Below are 7,500 nucleotides of genomic sequence, written 5' to 3' on the forward strand. Positions count from 1 at the left end.
TTTTCCTTTTTAAGTGTATGATGTTCTTTAGGACAAACATAGAAACGATTGCACTTTCATTTGTACTTTTCTAGAAAGTTGATTGAAAAACAGTATTTCCCTGACCGGGAATCGAACCCGGGCCGCGGCGGTGAGAGCGCCGAATCCTAACCACTAGACCACCAGGGAAGCTGGCTGGTAGCTCCCCTCAAGATCCTATGGCTCCAAGTAACTGTGCGATTCTGTCTCATCGTTGTTCTGTTGAAGTTTTAAAATTACATATAAAAACTTCTTTGTACTGAAACTACTTTTCCAACACGTCTCTTTTAATTAAAAGACAGCGAAAGAGTTCTCAAGCCTAGCTTTTAAGCCCTGGAGAGAATAGCTTACACAGGCTCACACTCGCCAGACCGGAGAGACAAACCTCTGCAGACAGCTCCTCTCTAGAAAGTCAAATGGCCGAACTAGCAGGGGCTTTGACAAAAAGAACCAAGCATTTTTCTTGGAGGGTGTAAAGTGCGACGCCGAAGGAACGCTAAGATGTCCTACACCTATGGTAGCCACCGGGTACAGCAGCGCCAGCTGAAACTTCCGCCACAAACAAGTTGTGCTGAAGAGTATTCTGAAAGAGTGAGGAGAAAGAAAATTGATGTGGAGTCCCAGATGGACGAACCTTGTAAAGTTCCCGGTCCCTCCCCCAACCCCTCAATCAAGGTATAGCACTGAACGTGAGGAAGACAGACAGAGACAGACACACAGAGAAAACAAACATGGCAAAATGGTGGCAACAAGGCAACAAATAGAACGTTTGTTATAACCGTTTTTTTTTTTTCATTTTTACTGTAGGTTTGAAATTGTTTAAAACAAAAATTAAACAATCAAAAGCTGCTGTTGGTCCTTGTTTGTCGTTCGGAGAGAGCATCTGTGTGAACTAAGCACGAAGAGATTAACAGATCAGTTCAAATAGAATATTTTAAAAAGCATTTCCCTACACCTGGATGGAATTATTCTTTGGCTTACCGTCAAACCCTTACCTACAGTGAATAAATATCACGTTTGATAATGAATTATAAAGAAGCAATTTAAAAACGGAGTCATTAACGATGTGTGCATGTCATGTCAACAGGGACTAAGGGGGGGGGGAGGGGAAGGTAGGATATGGGGATGTTTAGAGCCCGGGTATCTTTCTGCTTGCTTTGATTTGTTTTGAAGAGTATGCTAAGATGTTAAGTAGTAACCTTCTAGCTCGCTTGCTCTTTTTACTCCAGGTGTTTTCACTGAACCGGTATCTGTGACAGTATCAAAAACCCTCGGCAACATTTTGGAATTGGTAAAAGTAAGCAAACTTACTTCTCTGGACTTGCAGCTATTTTCTTTGGATTGCAACATTCCCTGCTAAAGAGAAAGGGAGGCTCAAAAGACTCCCAAGAACCCTTCCAGCCGTCGTATACTTTGTAAACAACAACCAGGGAGAAGACACTGTGGCTCTGCCTGCAAATTGTACAGGGGACTCCAGTGGCTAATCACCCAGGCAAGGCTTTTCAGTGATGCCAAGAAACCCGAGTTCCTGCCAGTACTCAAACTCTGGGGCAGCAAAATAGACTTGGGTGGAATTACTTCTTTGGTTTATCGCCCGATCCATACCCGGAGTAAACAGACACACGTTCAGGGTCCTCAAGAAAAGTCATACAGCACTCACGAGAAATCATAAATTCAAAAGAAATAAGCCTTCGGAGAGTAAAGATGATCAAAATATATTGTATGAAAAAAATGTAAATCAAAACAAATACAAAACAGCTCATGCGGCTCTTCAAAACTGAAGGGGGAGTAGTAGTTCAGCCTGCCTCCGTTTGGTCGACTGTGCCTTTTTGTCGATTATTCTGCCACCTGCTGGTGATTTGGGGTAACACAGGAGAACCTAGGAAAGTATGTGCTCAGGGATAGGAACTTGCCACTTGTTAGAAAATGGGTCTGGGGTCCCAAGAAAACGACCACACAATCCAGAGTATTTCGCAAGACAAATAGTTTTCCTTTCGTAGAAGGTGCATACCAAAGCCAAATCAAGCAGGCAACACTCTCAGCGAGGATCCCCCTGGGTTCCGTTCTCCACCCCCCCAACAACCCCCCTTCCCCCCGCCGAGGGGAAAGGGATTCCTGTGCCTCTCAGTCTTAGCCCATTGGCAAATTTAAAACGCAGTTGATAAACAAAATTCAATTTGAGCACCCAGTTCAACCTGGAGTGCATATTTTTATTTCTCTCTTGTGAGTGAGACTGACTCTCTTCTGGTCCTTTGGCTGGACACAGTAGGCTTTTGTTTAATTCATTCATATGTGTACACACACACACATAATTTACACATAAGCCCATGTAGTCCAGGCTGGCCTTGAACTTCTGGTCTACTTCCCAAGATTTAGGGTTAGGGGTATGTGGTACCACATGCAGTTTAGGAGTTTTTAATGTTTATGTTTAAGTGTTGACCCTGGAGGACTTGAATTTTTGCCAAACCATTTATTGTGTTTTTATTTGTTTGTTTGTTTGTTTTTATGAAGTGTTCCCTTATTTATCCCTTTGGTAGAAAAGACCCTTCATTTTCTTCACATTTTCCACAATGTCTCAATATCAAAGCACAGGGTTCCATCGTCTCCTCCTCCACGCATCTGAGAGTGGTTACATAAGAGGTTTCATTTTATTTTGTCAAACATTTACAAATAGCACCTGAATACATAGCAATGATATAATGGAATTTATTTAAACTGCCCCATCTAGTAAAAAAAAAAAAAATGAAAACAACCCACAGCTTTAAACACCTGAGTCCACAAGTCCACAAGTCAAGATTAAGCCAGGCTTTTCTCTCACTCCTCCTAATGTGGGTAAAATCCCGAACACTGTGGATAAAGACATAGAAGACTGAATGGCTGGGGGAAGGGAGAAAACCAGCCAGCAGTGAGGAGTTTTCTGCGCTCCCAGCCACCCACATAGTCCAGATTTGGAGCCAAAAAAGACTGGCAACCTGATGGCCAGCACTTGGAGATGGAGGCCAGAGTATTAGCTCAAAGTCATCTCAAAGGGAGTTCAAAACCAGCCTGGTCACATAAGACCCTGTCTACATAAACATTAAAAACTCCTAAACTGCATGTGGTACCACATACCCCTAACCCTAAATCTTGGGAAGTAGACCAGAAGTTCAAGGCCAGCCTGGACTACATGGGTTTATATGTAAATTGTGTGTGTGTGTGTGTGTGTGTGTGTGTGTGTGTATACACACATATGAGTGAATTAAACAAAAGCCTACTGTGTCCAGCCAGAGGACCAGAAGAGAGGCAGCCTCACTCAAGACAGAAATGTCTTAATAATAATGGCTATGTCCCAGCCAACAGCACAGAGATAAGTTATGGCTTACTCTACTCAAAGACTGCAGTGTGTGCCCAGAATTCTACCTTCAGCTGGCTTCAGAGAAGATGGTCATGTCTGCTGGGATGGTACCAGAGAAAACTGAAGGCATTTGAATTTCAACAAAACTCAGTGATAACAAAGCTATTCCATCTTCCAGGGTCACCGTAGGCCACCTGGGGGCTGGCAAGGAGCTGGTACCTGAGACTAGTACAGGTGGTGGTGGTGCTCACCTTTAACCCCAGGACTCCAGAGGCAGAGGTAGGAGGATCTCTGTGAAGTTGAGGCCACCCTGAACTACAGCGTTAGTTTCAGGACGGCCAAGACTCTGCAGAAGAGACCTTGTCTTGAAAAACCAGACAGATAGCTAGCTAGCTAGAGATAGATAGACAGATAGACAGACAGACAGTCCTTTCGCTTGAAACTTTTGTAGAGCAGAAAAGGGAACTTGGAGGTGGAAGATTCCATCCGCAGATCTGTTCCCCTGCAGTCTTAAAGTTGTAAATAGCAGCAGAGGTTGGTGGGTTGATCTCTCAGGAGCTGCCGGGATCCTAGCTGACTGAAGATGTTTCTGAGCTCTCAAGCCCAGATCTTCTCAGATCTTCTCAGGCTTTTAGATCATTGCTATTCACAAAGGCCTATAGGGGACCTAGACTCCTGTGTTTGCCAGGCCGTGTGAGAAGGCAGGTATTCTCTCTCTCTCTCTCTCTCTCTCTCTCCCTCTCTCTCTCTCTCTCTCTCTCTCTCTCTCTCTCTCTCTGAGTTTCTTCACCAATAGAAACAGAAAGTTAAGATTCAAAGTCTTAAAGCATAATACTCCCAAATATGTAAGTTTCAACCAAAAAAACATTTATCATACCATTGGCAACATCTACATGACACAATCATAGGTCCGAGTCATTGTTGTTGCTTTGAAATGCTAGAGATTCAGCAGGGCTTGTACATGCTAGGCAAACACTCTCCTCCTGATCCATATCCCTGGCCCTACCTGCTTTAAGACAGAGTCTGGCTTGCCTGGACAGTTTCAGATTCCTAGGGTTATAGTTCTCCTACCCCAGCCTCCAAAGAAGCTGTAACTCCAGGTGCACACTATATTACCGGAGTCTAATATATTAAGGTAATCATTATAAAAAATATTTTAACCAGTTGTGTATGGTGGAACACACCTTTAATGCCAACAGCAGGGGTGTGGGGAGGGGGAATCTCTAGAAGTTTAATGCTACCCTGGTCTCCATAGTGAGTTCTAGGTCAGCCAAGACTGCATAATGAAATTCTGTCTCAAAAAACAAAAGCAAAAACCTAGGGGGTGGAGAGATGGCTCAGTGGTTAAGACCACTGACTGCTTGTCCTGAGTTCAATTCCCAGCAACCCTTACATGGTGGCTCACAACCATCTGTAATGGGATCCAATGCCCGCTTCTGAGTACTGCAGCTCTTTTAAAATAAGTTCAAACAAACAAATAAAAACAAAAACAAGCCTACCAGTAGTGGTACACAACTTTACTCCCAGCACTTGGGAAAACAAAGGCAGGCAAACCTCTGTGAATTCAAGTCCAGCCTGGTCGACATAATGAGTTACAGAAAGAAAAAAAAAAGAAAAATAAAACACAAACCAACAAAAAAGTAACTTTTTTTTTTTTTTTTTGGTTTTTGGTTTTTTGAGACAGGGTTTCTCTGTGTAGCCCTGGCTGTCCTGGAACTCACTCTGTAGACCAGGCTGGCCTGGAACTCAGAAATCCACCTGCCTCTGCCTCCTAAGTGCTGAGATTAAAGGCATGCGCTACCTCTGCCCGACCAAAAAAATAATTTTAATAAGGGCTAGAAATGTAGTTGTTTGGTAGAGTGTTTCCTGGCACACACTCTAATCCCTACTGCCTCAGAAATCTTGCTATGGTGGCAACACTCAGGAGGTAGAGACAGGAGGATCAGCTCAGTGCCTGCTTCATACCAGCCTGGCCTACATACAAAACAATAACATGAATGGCGTCTTAGTTAGGGTTTCATTGCTGTGAAGAGACAACGTGGCCATGGGCAACTCTTATAAGGGAAAACATTTCATTGGGACTGGCTTACAGTTTCAGAGGTTTAGTCCATTACCACCATGGTGGGAAGCATGGTGGTACACAGGCAGACAGTGCTGGAGAAGGAGCCAGGAGTTCTATATCTAGATTGGCAGGTAGCTGCAAGAGAGAATGAGCCACTGGGCCTAGTTTGAGCATCTGAAACCTCAAAGCCCACCTCCAATGACACACTTCCTCTAATAAGGTCACATGCCCTAATTCTTTGAAATAGTGCCACTCCCTAGGAGACTTTGGGGGCCATTTTCATTCAAACCACCATGTAGATGGTGTAGATGGCTATAAATTAAACAAAAAGAGAAGAGCAAGCATCCACGAGGATAAGCAACTGGACCTTTGGAGCCTACTGATAGGAATATTGGATGGTGCAGCTGCTTTGGCAAAGTTTGGCAGCTCCTCCATGAGGCAAATATAGAACATGACTCAGTGATTCCACTCCTGGGAATAAAGCTCAAAAAACTAAAAACAAATAAATACTTATATATGCATGCTCAGTGGGCACTGTCGGATATGCATACCTCTAGAGCTCCATAAATGTAGAAACCATTCACAGATGCCCTTCAGCAAATACGATAAAATGGAATCTGAGAGGGTATGTGACTAGCTCAGTGGTAGAGTGCTTGCCCAGCATATGGAAGTCATGGATTTGGTCTGAACATTGAAAACAGAAAACTCTCTTCAAGAGAGAGAGAACTGTATATACTCTAATTCAGAAAGTAATTTTTCAGCCTTCACTGATAAATGAATCCATCACTTGCCTATAAAAAGGAACAAAATACTGAGTCATATTATAAATTGGATAAAACTCAAAGGCTTCACCCTAAAGCTGGACTTGGTGGCTTATGCCTGAAATCTCAGCACTGGCTTATAGAGGCAAAAGCATCAGGAGTTCAAGGGCAGCCAGGGCTACTTGACACTTTGTTTTCAAAAATCCTCAAACCAGAGGCCTTTAATCCTAACAGAGGCAGCCAGACATCTGTGAGTTCAAGGCCAGCCTGGTTTACATAGTAGCTCCTTGGTCAAGATAGGTCTTAGACCCTATTCTACATTTCAAACAAAACAAGGCAAATCTCACCAAACAAAAGCCACCAAGAAGCTAGACTGGAAAGTCACAGAGAGACTGGTAGCTGTCCGAGGTTGTGGAATGGCTGGTCATTGGGTTCAGGGTTTCCTTTTGGGGTACTGAAAATATAGAGCTAGATATGGGAAGGCCTGTACAGTATCTTCAGTGTAGCAAATGCACTGGGTTTTATTTGTTAGCTTGTTTTGTTGATTTCACTTTTTTTTTTTTTTTTTTTTTTTTTTTTTTTTTTTTTTTTTGTATTTGAGACAGAGTCTCATGTAGGCACCACCAGGGAGAGTCCAGACTGGCCATAATCTGACTTTGTGTCCAGGTTATCACCTTTAGCTCCTGGTCCTCCTGCATCCACCTCCAGGTACTGGGATTGCACACATGAGCCACCATGATTGACTCAAGATCTTGTGTTTGAGGCTAGCCTGAACTCCACAGAGACACCAGTGCTCAAAAAGTTGTCTTAAAAGGAGTTTGTTTTTCTTTCCTTTTTTCAAGACAAAATTTCTCCTCGTAGCCCTAGGCTGTCCTGGAGAACTCACTTGGTACACAAGGCTGGCTTTGAACTCCCAGAGATCTAGCTGGCCTCTGCCTCCCAGGTGCTGGGATTAATGTCATGAGCCACACCTGGCAAAAAGTAAAGAAGGTTTTTTGTCTGTGTGTTTGGGTTTTTTCCTTTTGTTTTGGGGTTTTGGGGGTTTTTTTTATATGTTTGTTTTTTAAAGACTGGATCCTGGGGTCTTGAGAGTGGGAGAGATGGCCCCACCCTTCACAGGCTGTAGCCCTCCAGAGAGCAGGCCCAAGCCTCAACTGGAGAGCACAGTAGGTAGAGCTAGCTGTGGAGGGATGGGTGCAGCCTGAGACAGGAGAGTTGTGTGTGTGCACAATTCTTTTGGGCCATTGTCCCACCCACAGGGATGGTTTTTAATTTTCAAATCTGAGTCCTCCCCGGAGATGTTGGATAAGTGGTGTGGGGTGTGG

At 43.7% G+C, this 7,500-nt stretch overlaps 1 non-coding gene across 1 annotated transcript; it reads right to left on the reverse strand.

Annotated features, from left to right (window-relative positions):
• Window positions 1-96: 96 nt before the first annotated feature.
• On the reverse strand, window positions 97-168 carry Trnae-cuc. Its single transcript has one exon. It is a non-coding gene; the product is annotated as a tRNA-Glu (tRNA).
• Between the last annotated feature and the right edge of the window lie 7,332 nt (window positions 169-7,500).

This window comes from Mastomys coucha, unplaced genomic scaffold, assembly GCF_008632895.1.
Source record: "Mastomys coucha isolate ucsf_1 unplaced genomic scaffold, UCSF_Mcou_1 pScaffold16, whole genome shotgun sequence".
In the NCBI taxonomy this organism is placed as follows: domain Eukaryota; kingdom Metazoa; phylum Chordata; class Mammalia; order Rodentia; family Muridae; genus Mastomys; species Mastomys coucha.